The following is a 13,886-nucleotide window of genomic DNA, read 5'->3' on the forward strand; positions in this document are numbered from 1 at the left end:
TGGGCTCTCAGAGAAAAGAGAAAGGGAGAGAGAGAGAGAGAGAGGGAGAGAGGGAGAGGGAAAGAGGGAAGAGGGGGGGCTTGCGGGGGATTCGCTGGCCGTTCGGCCGGCGTGGTCATCGTGGGGAGACCACGATGACTCAACTGAAGTCGGCACTCCTTGCCGACTTCAGTTCGTTGGGCCCTAGGATGGGCCCAATTCGGGTCTTCACACTCTAACCAACTAAAAAGAAATTTCGTCCTCGAAATTAAAGAGATCTAGGCCTTTAAGATGCTCAGCTCATTGAGTAATATAAATCCAAGATCTTATTCTTCTCGATCAAAATCAGTGTGATAGATAACTTTAAATCAATTAGCAAAAATTTCATATAAACTCGTAAGATTAGCACTAGATAAATGACTGACTGAAATCTCAGATTGAAATTATCATCTTGATGCATGTTTACTCGAGATCGGATCAGGATCGATTCACAACAGGATTGATTAAAAGTAGTTGTGTTTGGGATAGAACTTGAAATAAAATAGATCTCATACACTTATCATGGTAGTGTGTTGATCCCTCAAAGAATAATGGCCAACCTTAGAGTCAAATCATTAAATGGCTAGAAATGTAATTCACAAAATGAACATGTACTTATGATCATTAGATAGCAACGGTCTATCTCAAAGATGATTTGTATCAAATCACAAGAGCAGGTCTGAGAAGACAAAGTATTGATACCATGATTCAATATGCCACGAAGCTTTTAGCTTAAACCTATAAGATGGGAGCAAATAATGCATGGTTTATGTAGATACTTAACAAATTAGACCATATTTGGCCAACAATCAACTAACCCGAGTCATGATACGCTCAAATTATTATTATTATTATTATTCTCTTAGCATATCCAAAAATAGCAAATTCTATCCAAGAGATAACATAATCATATCATGATTGACCTGAGAATTAACAAAATCTTTCATTATTGAACAACATAGTCTTTCATAATAACATGTTACCAAAATTCAGTCAATATTTTTGACCAGTTTAGATTGACTCAATCCATCATACTTTCGCTGCGTAACTCTGATCAATATTCTCCAAAATTTCTTAATGATCCTAGATCATCAACATTTTTTTTTTATAATATCCAAGCAAAATTTTATCCTTGCTTTCCAAGTTCACTAGGTCATTATTAACCCTTGAGATAGTTGTCGTATTTGTACCATCATATAATCAAGTAATCATATTCTAGATCCAAATTTGAACTAAGCCAATTCTAGTTTCCCTTGACAATTCCATTATACAAGTTGATATTTATTCTAAGCTTCGATAATTAAAAGATTCTAGATTAACTTACTCAGGAGCTTACTTAATCATTCTGAATCTTTTCTTTTAGGCTAAACTTATTTGGGCCTCTCATGAAATCCCACTTGCATTTCTCATATGGTGATACAAAATCCACAATCAACTCATAGCCTTGATTTATAAATATTTAACTTACAAGAATCTAATAATCTGGTTCAAAGATTTACAAGAAATTCCACCAAGATATAAGCTCCATGATTTTACATTGAGATCAACTCCTCAAATAAGTAAAATATTTTTTATTTGCAGTACTGCAAACATTTCGGGATCTTGTAAATCTACTAGACTTAGAGAATCTACTAATAAAACAATGATATCCATATCGATCAAAATCCAAAGAACTATACTTTCCAACGATCTTTTTATAGATGAATCTTAATTTGCCACCAAAATAATTAACTTCAACTAGAAGCAATATCCACAGTGCCTGATATCAAGTTAAACTTCCAAAATAATTATATTGCACGATAATATCTCATGATTAATATTCCTTCACTTAATTTAGTCAAAATCTAATTAATCATAACTTGAAATACAAATTGCTCTACCAAAGAAAACTCTCAGAATAGCTCATTCACACTTCGGTTACGACCATAATTAGGTTGCATTCTAATTTTAGCATTTCAAAATCATGATAAATTAACTCAAATTTATCAATAACAAAAGCAAATAAATGCCTTTTAGATCAAATATTAATGATCTTAACCAGTTTCAAAATAAGTCAAACCACCATACTTCCGCTGCACTCTCTGATTTAATTCATTTAATTCTCTAAAGTCACAAAATGATTTCTGACTAAAGTATCATTTTGCATTGAAACTAAGAAACTCCAAATTTCAAATTTCCAAGTAGAACTAGAGCAAAACCTCTAGATCTTTTTGTCCTCAATTTATATAGAGTGTACATACCATAACTAACCCCCGATCCTTTAGTCAAGTTTAAGGTCACTATGTGATCTCCACAACCTTTTTAGAATCCAAAATATCTAGGTTTAATTTAAAGGGGGTAATTCTTGTATTCTCTTTGCAATTTAATTAGAAAATCTACATTGATTTTCCTTCCAACAGAATTTACCTCAAACTCAATGGGTTAGAACTGATGAGCCAATATCACTATGAGTAGGAATTAACTCTATCAACTTCCAAATCCTTCTTTACCAAAATCCTTAATGTCTATGATTAATGCTACCCATCATAACTCACATAAGCATCTCAAAATCGAAATTTCTACTCAATTTTGTATTTTACAATGACAAAGATTTCTAGTTAGGTCATAAACCTTGACTTGAGTTCAAGTTAACACATCCAATGGTCTCCAACAATTATAAGAAAAATTTAGTAGCCCAATCCAAATATACAAATTCAAATAATTAGAATACTCCACCAATTTGCATACTATATGGCCTTAATAATTTAATCCACTAATAGAAATATGCCGATTTACAATATTCAAACATGTCAAATCCAAATATAATCCCCATACAGATTTAACCTCGAAAACATTCTGCACTAATACTACGAAAAATCTTTCTTAGCCCACTCCAATGATACGGAAGATGTATGTATAAATCACACTCTGATAATTAGTAGCAAAACCAAAAGTACGATCATATCACAACCCATATCAAGTTTGAACTTCCAAGTCGTTTAAATAATATCTGAACATGGTATAACCGGTATGCCATTGTTAATTTTCCTACACTTATCTTAGGTCAAACCTCTCTTATCATGATCAAAGATAATTTATACTTTCCTTCCACACTCATCGAAAACCAAACCCGATGCATACATTTTATCACAATGCTCAGTGATCTTACACCTTAAGCACCAAATATAATTGTCATGTCCCAATTAATCATAACCTTAAGCTATGATATATTTATGTCACAATCCCTAATGATCTTAAACGTCAAACTCTAATGCCATTAAGCCTACAGTCCCTAGTGGTCTTAAGCCGTAGGTTATAATATCATTCATGTTACAATCTCAAGTGACTATAAACCAAGGCTTTGATAGTTTTTTTTTTTTTTTTATCATAATTCCCCACTCATACTTACCTGAACCTAAATCCTAGGATACCTTAACCTTAAGCTCTGATACCACTAAATCTGTCACGCCCCGAACCCGGGGCCCGGGGCGCGAGCAGACGCCGCGCACCTGCAGGGCGAACCCCGCAGGCACGCAAGGCAGATGAATCAGATTCCACATCAATAGCTAAACAAAGATAAATTCCAACTTTCAATTCAAATGTCCATATATACATAAGTCAAAAGAAAAAGTCAATATCTACTAGCTAACTACATCATGATCACTCCACCCCGTAATCCCCATAGTCACATATCATCACCTGTAAAAATGTAAATAGTAGGAATGAGCTAACAGCTCAGTAGGCAACATCATGCAATAAAGTCATCATATAACATGTCATAATGCATATAAAAGCAGCTAAACTCATAAATCCAAAAATCCACACAATAATCTGTAAACCCGATCCGAGACTCAAAATATCTCAACCGCATGACTACGGCCACATCACCCAGTGGCATGGTTACACCGAAGTGCCAATACAACTCTCCGAAGAGCCGCTCCACTGAGCCAACGCACCACTGTGCCGCACCCCCTGGTGCCAAACTCACGCTCCACTGAGCCACTCCGAAGAGCAAAACGCACCCCTGTGCCGCCACTATTCTATCACCGGTGGTCGCGGTGTCGGAACTAGTTCCTCAGTACAAGTCGACAGGGCCAACGTATCATCCCATTGGCGGGGCCTAGACTATAGTCACGCGGATTTTAAAAATCAATAAATCAACTTTCCAAATCAAAGTCATAATCATACTCCCAACAGTAAAGCACATAATAATTTATGAAATTAAATATTTAATTCTAATTCTAACACATATTGCCAATAATAAATTAATAAATCAACATATGCAAGATACATGTTAAAATTCTACTTTAAAGCAACGGTCACCTACCTGGGATCGCTTAAAAAATTCCTGCCACAGATATCACGAACCCCTGGTTAAACATAAATATTAATTATTTAATTAATTTAGAAACATAATTTAAACTAATTCCAACCCCTTAAATTCTTAAGTTCAAAGATCCAAGAATGGGTCCCCAAAATCAAGCATAGACCCTAAGAATAAATAGACTAAATCCCAAAAATCAGAATTCTTTAGACCCAAACCAATTGTAGCCCAAAACAGATTAGGCCCAATTGAACCAAACCAGATTCTGGTCCAGATCAGATCTCAGGCCCATACCAAACCAGCTCTGATCAGCCCAGATTAGATCAAGCTTAACAAACCAGATTACACTCAAATTAGACCAACCCAAGTCTAGACCAAATCCACAGTCAGAAGATGGTTCAATCAAATCAAAGTTCATTTGCGTCTGGTTTGTGACACCAACAGAGCACGAAAATTGATGCAAGGGAAACACCCAAAGTTCATTTGTGTGGTTTGAGACACCAATAGGGCACGGAAAACGATGCAAGGAAAGCACCCAGCCGGAAGAAGAAGAAGAAGAAAAAGAAGGAGAAGAGGAAGAAGAAGGAGAGAAGAAGAAGAAAGGAAGAGGGGGGGGTGGCTGGTGGCTCCGGTCGGCCCTCGGCGGCCGACCGTGGCCCTCGGCGGCGGCGCTCGGCCAGCCGCCGCCGGCCACTCTGCTGTCACAGGCGGCGGAAAGAGACGAAGAGAAGAAGGAGAAGGAGAGAAAAGGAGGAAAGAGAGGGAGACCGGGGCTGGAAGCCCGGCCCCCGTTCACCCACCTCCGGCCGAACCCATTTTGGCCGGATTGACCCCGGCCGGCCGCCGTCGGCCGGCCGAATCCCACAAAAGAAACCTCCCCGAAACAGGAGAAGTGAAAACCAGTTAACAACCCTCATTCCTTCCCCTTTAAATCTATAAAAATAGTAAATTAGTGATCTTCCTCACCTCCGGTCGTCGACGTGTGGCTTCCCGACGGTGATGGCGGCTCCGGCGGTGATGGGGCTCCGGCGATCCTTTCACAAAGAGGGAAAACGAAGAGGAAGGGATGGGCTCTCAGAGAAAAGAGAAAGGGAGAGAGAGAGAGAGAGGGAGAGAGGGAGAGGGAAAGAGGGAAGAGGGGGGGCTTGCGGGGGATTCGCTGGCCGTTCGGCCGGCGTGGTCATCGTGGGGAGACCACGATGACTCAACTGAAGTCGGCACTCCTTGCCGACTTCAGTTCGTTGGGCCCTAGGATGGGCCCAATTCGGGTCTTCACACTCCCATCATCTCTCGGAGGCCAAATCCCACGGGAAGAAGAAGAAGTAAAGGGAGAGATAATAGTTTGGGATATTCTGGAAATTACTTCCCACAAAAAAAAAGAGAGAGAAAAGAAATGAAATGATAAGAGGGGAGTTGCCGAAGGAAGAGAAGGAAGAAATGGGAGCTCGCTGCTGTGCCACTGCTGCTGTCACCCACGACTTCATGGAAGAATGATCTCCTCTCCGGGGCTGGATGCAGCTCTAATAAAGGGACACGGGTTTTAGATTTTATTTTATATTTTTGGAGTTGTATGAACTTATTGTTTTTAATGAATATCTTCTTTTATTTTATGTTTAATTTCTGTGATTTTAAATGTGAAGTTTATACAACTGTTCTTCATGATCACTAAGTAAATATAAGATAGTCCATGCTTAAGGAAGATGCGGTGTGCTACCACCTTAGATTAGGGTAGACATTTTATGCCAACTGAAGATGAATTATTTCCAAATTGCTTTTGTGAATTTCTATTTAAATACTTATTAGGCTTGTAGCCAATTTGCATGTTAATCTAAGAATAAATTAAAATACAATTAATCCTTGTTCCGATGTTAGTGGTGAATTCCTTGCCCTAGGTTCCCTAAATTGATATCCTTTTAATTGCATTTTCTTTTATTAAATTTCTTAGTTTAATTTTCTTCACAAACTTTTCCTTTTAAATATTTTTTTTAAGAAAACAACTGTACCCCAATCCCTGTGGATCGATACCCGTAATCACTATCCTACTAGATACGTACTATTGCGTGGTCTTTAAAGTTGACTATCAAGACGCCCGGGCTGAGTCTTAGCGATAGCATCGTTCTTCATTGTTGGCCCTCGAAGAGTCGTGGAGGTTTTGGCCCTGGGGCACCGGTCCATTTGGAAGAAGCGCTGGCCGGACCTGGGCCTGCGGAGGTGGCATAGGTGGGGCTTCCCCACGTTGCAGTCCCTGGACGGCGGCGGCCAAAGCCTGGACCTGCTGCACCAGGATGTTGAACTGTTCCGGCTGGACTTGGGGAACTGGGTCAGGCGGAGGTGGCGAGTTCTGGACAGAGTGTCCAGAACTTGGTGGAAGATGCCGAAAAGCATTGGAGGCTCCTTTACTTCTCAACTTCATGGCCACGACTCGGGCCCTTCCTCTAACGCCAACTGTTGCTGGAAATTAGATCCGGGGGCGACCGTCGGCTGAGAAGGAGGAGCTCAGGTGCTGGAATGGTAGGTGGTGATCCATCGGCGAGCGGCGTCCACCGAGAGACCTGCAACAAGCCGGTGGCCGGGGTTTTCGGCGCCGGCCCTCCGATGCTTAAATCAGAGGGGGCTAATGTGTAGAGGGAGAGAGGAGATATGTTTTCTGAGTTTCAGAATCCAACCCCCTCTAAGGAGGAGGGGTTTTTCTTTTATAGATGGATACAGGTGTACCTGCAATGTGACGGAGCGAACGAGTTACCGCCATGATTGAGCACGTTGTCCGAATTAATGCACGATCGTGTGAATTATTGCGTTGCCGTAGGAGATCAGGCCGGAGCCAGTGAGTCGTCGTGGCTGATCGGACGTAGCCGAGTGAGACAGCTGTTTGCCGTGAAGGGCTTGAGATCCGTAGATGGTATTAATTGTTGAGTGAACCGGAGATCAGCAGAGGCCATGCGCATTGATGGTTGAGTGAACCGGAGATCAGCAGAGGCCATGCGCATTAATTGTCGACGGTGGTAGCAGGGCATGGTCCCTGGTCGAACTGCAGAAGGATGTGACCACAGTAGGTGGACGGTAAGGTCGGGTTTCCGAAGTCGAGCTTCCGAGGGAGATCGGGCCGAGGTCGAGTGCTTGGATGGGGCGTCTCGGAGTCGAGCGCCTGGTCGAACGTCGGGCCCGGCCGCTCGCCTTCGGGTCGGACGTCCTCAGGTCGGGCGTCCTCAGGTCGAGCGCCCTCAAGTCGGACGCCCTCACATCGGGCGCCTTCAGGCACGTGATGGCCATGCGCCCATGTATTTCGGGACAACTTGTTTTTCCTCCAACAGGAATCATAATAACAATTACGCAATCAATATTTAGTAGGTTTAGAGGAAACTGCCTTCCTCTCGTCTACGAGAAGAAGAGGGTCAACTGCATTTTTTTTTTTCTTATTGAGTTCTTGCTTGCTTGCTTGTAGATCCAATGTGCTCGAGATAAAAGGATCGGAAAGCGCATGTAGAAACGATAAACAAATCCTTGCTTGTTGTTGAACTCTTCTTTCCCAGAATTTAATTAATAGTGTGCTTGAGAATAATGTTGGGGTGGTTGAGCACATGCACGATAACCTTGTGGCTTACCATCGTAGGAACAACCTTCACGGCTTGCATGTGGAATTTCTCTGCCACCATTATATTCTAAGACATAACGTCTGACCAAGAACTCGGGTTGGGCAGTGCAATTTGTAATTATAAATAAAGAACTAGCAATTATTGCACAACAGACGTCGCAATGTCAATGTCTTCTTTCCTTGATATAAATTAGGGGAAGTTGCTTGGCCGTCCAAAGTTAGACCCGTTTATAACGAATAGTCCCTGTTCTTCGGTAAACATCTTCCGTGGGATCACCAGGGACATCTACGCTTAAGGGATGCAAGTGGAAAGTTTACTTGGGAGCATCTTTGGTAGAGAAAAATAAAGTGTCTTCCGGTTAGAAAACAGAACGCGGGATATTTTTTTCCCCGCTTCCGGTAACATAGTGGTACTTACGTAACTTGGGGGCACTTTGAGTACTATATTTTAAAGGAAACAGTAACTTAGCGACCGAGAATTAAAGAACCATGTAGCGGTGGACCGGAAATTTTTTTTTGGGTCAATAGGGAGTAATTTCCCGTATAAAAAATCTAGACTGTGGTTAGGTGGTGCTCGTCGTTATCAGTTTACTTCAAGTCAATTGAGCCGGTGGTCCATTTTATGTGGAAACTAGAGCAAATCCATGCTTTCTTCTCTATTTGCAATCCAAGAGAAAGAAAGAAGCTCTGAGGGAGGAGCAGTGGTTTCTTCACCATGGGGCCAGAACTGGTAATCGCAGGGTGGTTTGCATCTGCTGCAATAAGTCAGCTGCTTGGCTTGGCCATCTCCTACATAAAGGAGCGGCCCGTGTGGCTGAGCATGAAGAAACAATTGAAGAAGCTACGTGCCGCCCTTCAACGGATCCAAGCAGTGGTGGAGAGGGTCGAGAAGTTGCAAGTCATCAATGGCCGTAACCCGGCAGAGGAAGCGTGGCTGTGGCAGCTGAAAAACGCTGTGGACGAGGCCAGTGACGTGCTGGATGAGTTGGAATACTACAAGCTCAAGGAAAAAGTGAAGAGTCGAGGAGAAAAGGTGCGTCCCACTGCCTCTGATCGCACTAAGAAAATTATCAGGTGTACCGCTTTTGCCTTTAAACAAGGTAGGCATCTAAAGAAGAAGTTGAACAGAGCTGTCAAAAATCTAGATCATGTTGCTGATTCTGCTGGAGATTTCCTTAAACTTCATGATCTGTCAAACGAACATGGAGCAAGGAGGCAGCAGATTGTACCTCCCGAGAGTGGCTGCTTGGTGACTGAAGACAAGGTGTTTGGGCGAGAAAAAGAGATGGCAAAGATAGTTGGGTGGTTGAAGATGCCTGAAAGCTGTGAGCATGGGTCCAATGTTAAGAATGTCACAGTTCTCCCAATAGTTGGTGCGGCTGGGATGGAAAAGACTACTCTAGCACAACATGTCTACAGGGAAGGCAAAGGGAGTTTTGACCTCAGCATGTGGGTCTGTGTTTCCAATAATTTTGATGCGGCTGGCATAATGAAAAAGATCGTTCGGGCTGCAACCAGAACAAACCCTCAAGCTGAAGAACTGAGTACACTTCAAGAGATTCTTACAGAGAAGCTAGAGTCCAGTAAGTTTCTGTTAGTCTTGGATGACGTGTGGAATGATGATGATAGGAAGAAATGGGAGGATCTGGTGGCTCCTTTGAAAAAGGGGAAGCAAGGAAGCAAGATCTTGTTAACAACTAGAATGAATTTAGTTGCAGAAATGATTGTAAAGTAATGGATGGAACTGAGGAACCAGTGAAGTTGTGAGGCATAGAATGGAATGCTTATCTCTTACTTTTCAGGAGGCATGCATTTGCTGGTGTGAACGCTGATGATCATGGAAAACTTCAACGGATTGGCGACCAAATAGCGAAGAAGCTATGGGGGTCTCCTTTGGGGGCAAAAGTTGTGGGAGGAATGTTGAATTCTAACTTGAACTTTGAGTTTTGGAAAGAGGTCTTGGAAAATGGCGTTTTTAATTCAATACAGAATGAGGACATCCAGCCAGTACTGAGATTTAGTTACATTCAGTTTTCACCACAGCTACAGCGTTGTTTTAGATACTGTAGTATATTTCCCCAAGACTATCTGTTTGAAAGGGATGAGTTGGTCCGTATGTGGATGGCCGCAGGGTAAATCCAGCAGTCTGAGGATAAGAAGAGAAGCCCAGAAGATATAGGGTGTGAGTCCTTCGATAGTCTATTACGGAAATCTTTCTTCGATTGGGCTCTCCACTGGGTTGGTACGAATACCACATATTATGTCATCCATGATCTACTACATAAAATGGTATGCTCTGTCTCCAAGGATGAATGCTTGGGAGTTGACTCCAGCAAGCCCAACCCAAGAGATATCCCAACCACCCTTCGTCACTTATCTATCATGGTTGATGATCCACTTGTGCTCAGCAAGGTGCCTCGGTTAAAAAACTTGCACACTCTTGTCCTATGGATTCATGGTCATGATCGCAGATGGGCTGTTATGGTTAATAAGGTGCTCAAAGGATTCAAAAACTTGAGGGTTCTGAAATTAGAGTCATCTGCCACTTGCAAGCACAGGTCTCTGAATGCAATTGGTGATCTAAAACACCTCCGATACTTGCATCTTGACAAGATTGTTGATACAACTCCATTGACTAAATCAGTGTACAAGCTCTATCACCTGCAGACCATGATTGTTCTATGCTTGGATCCTTCTACAAAAAGAATAGGTGAAGGCATGAAAAGCCTGATTAACTTGCGACATCTGATCCTACCGTCGGTAGCAATTCCCACAATAGCTAAGATTGGAAAACTTACTTCCCTCCAGGAGTTGGACAAATTCCATGTCAGGGAGGGGAATGGCTGCAAGATAGGTGAGTTAAAGCACTTAAGGGAGCTCCGTGGCGAGCTACACATCAAGAATCTTGAGAATGTGAGAAGCTGCGAAGATGCTAGGGAGGCTGAGTTGCATAATAAAGAGCATCTCCGCACACTAGTGCTGCAATGGGATACAAATTCGAGTAGCACTTCTGAGGTGGCAGCAAATATAATTGATGGCCTCCGACCACATTTTTGCCTTGCAGATCTGAAAATTATTGGCTACAGTGGTGCTTGTCCTCCATGTTGGTTGGAAACTCGATATCTCGCCATGCTAGAATCCATTACTTTGAGCAATTGCGAAGAGTTGGAACTCCTCCCACCCCTTGAGGAGCTGCCTTTCCTCAAGTTTCTGTCTCTTGAAAATATGAGGGCATTGAGACAAGTTGGTCATCCATTCCCTAGGCGTAATATGGTCACTTCTTTTGGAAGGTTGGAGGTTCTGAAGTTTAGGAACATACAGATGCTGGCGAGGTGGTCTGGCGTAGAGGATGGTCAATGGTTTCCTTGCCTCAAGATCCTCAAGATCGAGCACTGCTCTAGGTTGATGGCGTTGCCCCCACTACCTCATAGTTTGGAACGACTGGAAATATATGATGTGGGGTTGACTACTCTTCCAAGACTATGGCAATGTCAAAATAATGATTGCGAGAGCTCGTCGCCATCAAATCTTCGTCTCTTGAAGATTCAGTCTTGCCGCAATCTAACGTCTCTAGATGGAGGCTTGCTACAACACACTGATCATTTTATGGCTGTCGAGGAGTTGTTCATCCAGCAATGTAAAGCGCTGGTGCATCTGCCGGTGGAAGGATTCCAAAAACTCATCTCGCTAAGAAGCCTCCAGATACGGAAATGCCCGCGCTTGCAGAGACGCAATGCGCCTCATGATGACTTCTTTCTTCCCTCGTCGGTCCGGATAATTTCTATGATGGATTGTGGTGAGATGGACGCATCACTTCCTGGTGCGATGCAGCACCTTGCATCTCTCTCCATGCTGGTTGGAACCCATAGTTTCACAGCCTTCCCCTCAGCAGAGGTGTTCAGAAGGCTCAAGGTACTTCACAACTTGTCCATTGTTCGTTGCACAGAGCTAACATCATTTGGAGGTTTGCATTGACTCATCTCACTCAAACGCTTGGAGATCAAAAGTTGCCCCAAGCTTGTGGAAGCAGCAGCAGCAGCTACGCCACCAGTAACCAGTGATCCCGACGAAGGGGCAGCTGATGGCTCTACATCGCCACTCGACATACTCCAGATTGATGACCCCTCATTGCTGCACTTGGAGCCATTAAGAAGCCTTACATCCGTTCAAGTTGTGCCCTCGTGGGATTGCTCCAGGCTCCCATCCTTACCTGAGGAGTGGCCATTATAAGTCCGCAGTCCCGACCAAGTGATCCAGTTGAACAAGGCACTCTCTCTGAGGTTCCTCTCTGGGAGCTCTAAAGAACTCAGCTCCCTCCAGGAGGTAGCGTTCCCCTCTATTCTAGTCACTGCCAGAACTGCCCAATTCATCACTGACTGTGATTCAGAGTTGGAGGACAGGTTCCACAAGAAGATAGGCCAAAATTGAAATAGGATTTCCAACATCCATCAGGCGGTCTTTCAGTCAAAGAAACAAAGAACATAACAACTAGCAAATTGTTACCGTATCCTCTCTCTTGGTAAGACCAATCTGTGCCCTTCCTGCACCTCTATCTTTTTATTTGACCCGCATGTTTCTCGAGATACTTATGAATCCAACCATCTCGCTTTCTTCCCTGCTGACAAATTGTTACCATAAGTATCAAGCAGGAGTTTATGAAAAAAGAACAAATGAGAGAAACTTGAAGTTGTGGAGATTAAGTACTAGATTTATTAGAAGCACTAGTTGTTAAACTCCAAATACCTGAATATTTCAAAGCATGGTTAGTTTACTCCGGAAGCTAGATATTTCATTTGTTTCTGATGTTTGATTGAAGAACTAACTGAGTGCATTTAAAACTTGTTTCTGGCAAAAGGAAAAAGTGTGTTGTTACATGCCATTGCAAACTTTGCTTGCCAGTTCTAATGATGATTTGCTGCCCTTGTATTTTCCTGGTGTTTCTTTGAATATCAGTTTTGAGAATAAAGGTGCCAAAAGTTTTATTGCATATATTTTCAACTTCTAGATCTGTTTCTGCCTATAAATTGATCTTAATCATACAAACAATGCTAATTCTTGCCATCTCTTTATTAAAATTTAATTTCTCAAATCATGTCGCTTAGATGAAGCTTTCTTTTAGCGCTTAAAGTATCAGTGAACTCAGAAAAGTCACTCTGCTATATTATAGACTGCTTAAAGTATCAATGAACTCAGAAAAGTCACTCTGCTATATTATAGACTTGAAAGTAAATCTCACGAGTTGTTCTCGAAGTGCGCTGCCCGATGAAGCAGAAATATGTTGCGTATTTATTTTTTACTTCAAAAACAAGGTCTTATGGTGTGTATCTATATAGTTTTATGAGTTGTTTCTTTCTTATTTGTTAAATCAATGCCCTGGCATACACTTTGAGACTCGATATCATTGCAGCTAGGAGTTGTTTTAGATGTTTCTTACGCATGAGGTATAAAGAAGTCTCAATCCTGCATAGCTTTTGCGAGCGCTTGGCATCTGAATCGAACTTTTATTGCGGAATCTCAGAATTTCATTTTTTTTTGCACTAGCAAAAATCAATTTGATAAATTTCACATGTTGTTTTTAATATGCAGAACGCGTTGGATCAACAAATTTTAATTCTGAAGCATGTAGAAGAAATCATTCAATAATCATGTCTCTCTACTATGAGTTCGCCATTTTATTGACATTGCAGTACAAAGCGAGGTTGTTCCTGGAGCAATTGCTCAGGCCAGTCTGTTGGTTTTTTAATGGAACAGTCTCATGGAAGATGGACATTTGTTCTTAGGCATATATTACATAAATGATAACAGTTTTTCAGGTAAAGCAGCAGCAATGTCTCCTAAACTTTAACCTTGGCAAGCTCATGTAAAAATACACCCTCCAAAGCTATGTTTTTGTTTCTGAAGGTAATATCTTAAGTCCTTTTGGTTTCAAATTATTTGTAATTCCCATTTTTTGTTGACTTCAATACTTAGGGG

General features: G+C 42.0%; 1 pseudogene; it reads left to right on the forward strand.

Moving 5' to 3' along the window:
- Nucleotides 1–8,628: 8,628 nt before the first annotated feature.
- Nucleotides 8,629–11,888, forward strand: LOC149751252 (putative disease resistance protein RGA3; annotated as a pseudogene).
- Nucleotides 11,889–13,886: the final 1,998 nt, after the last annotated feature.

The sequence above is a fragment of the Phoenix dactylifera genome, chromosome 15 (genome assembly GCF_051530095.1).
Source record: "Phoenix dactylifera cultivar Ajwa chromosome 15, Ajwa_hap1_PhDact_Kaust_v1.1, whole genome shotgun sequence".
NCBI lineage: Eukaryota > Viridiplantae > Streptophyta > Magnoliopsida > Arecales > Arecaceae > Phoenix > Phoenix dactylifera.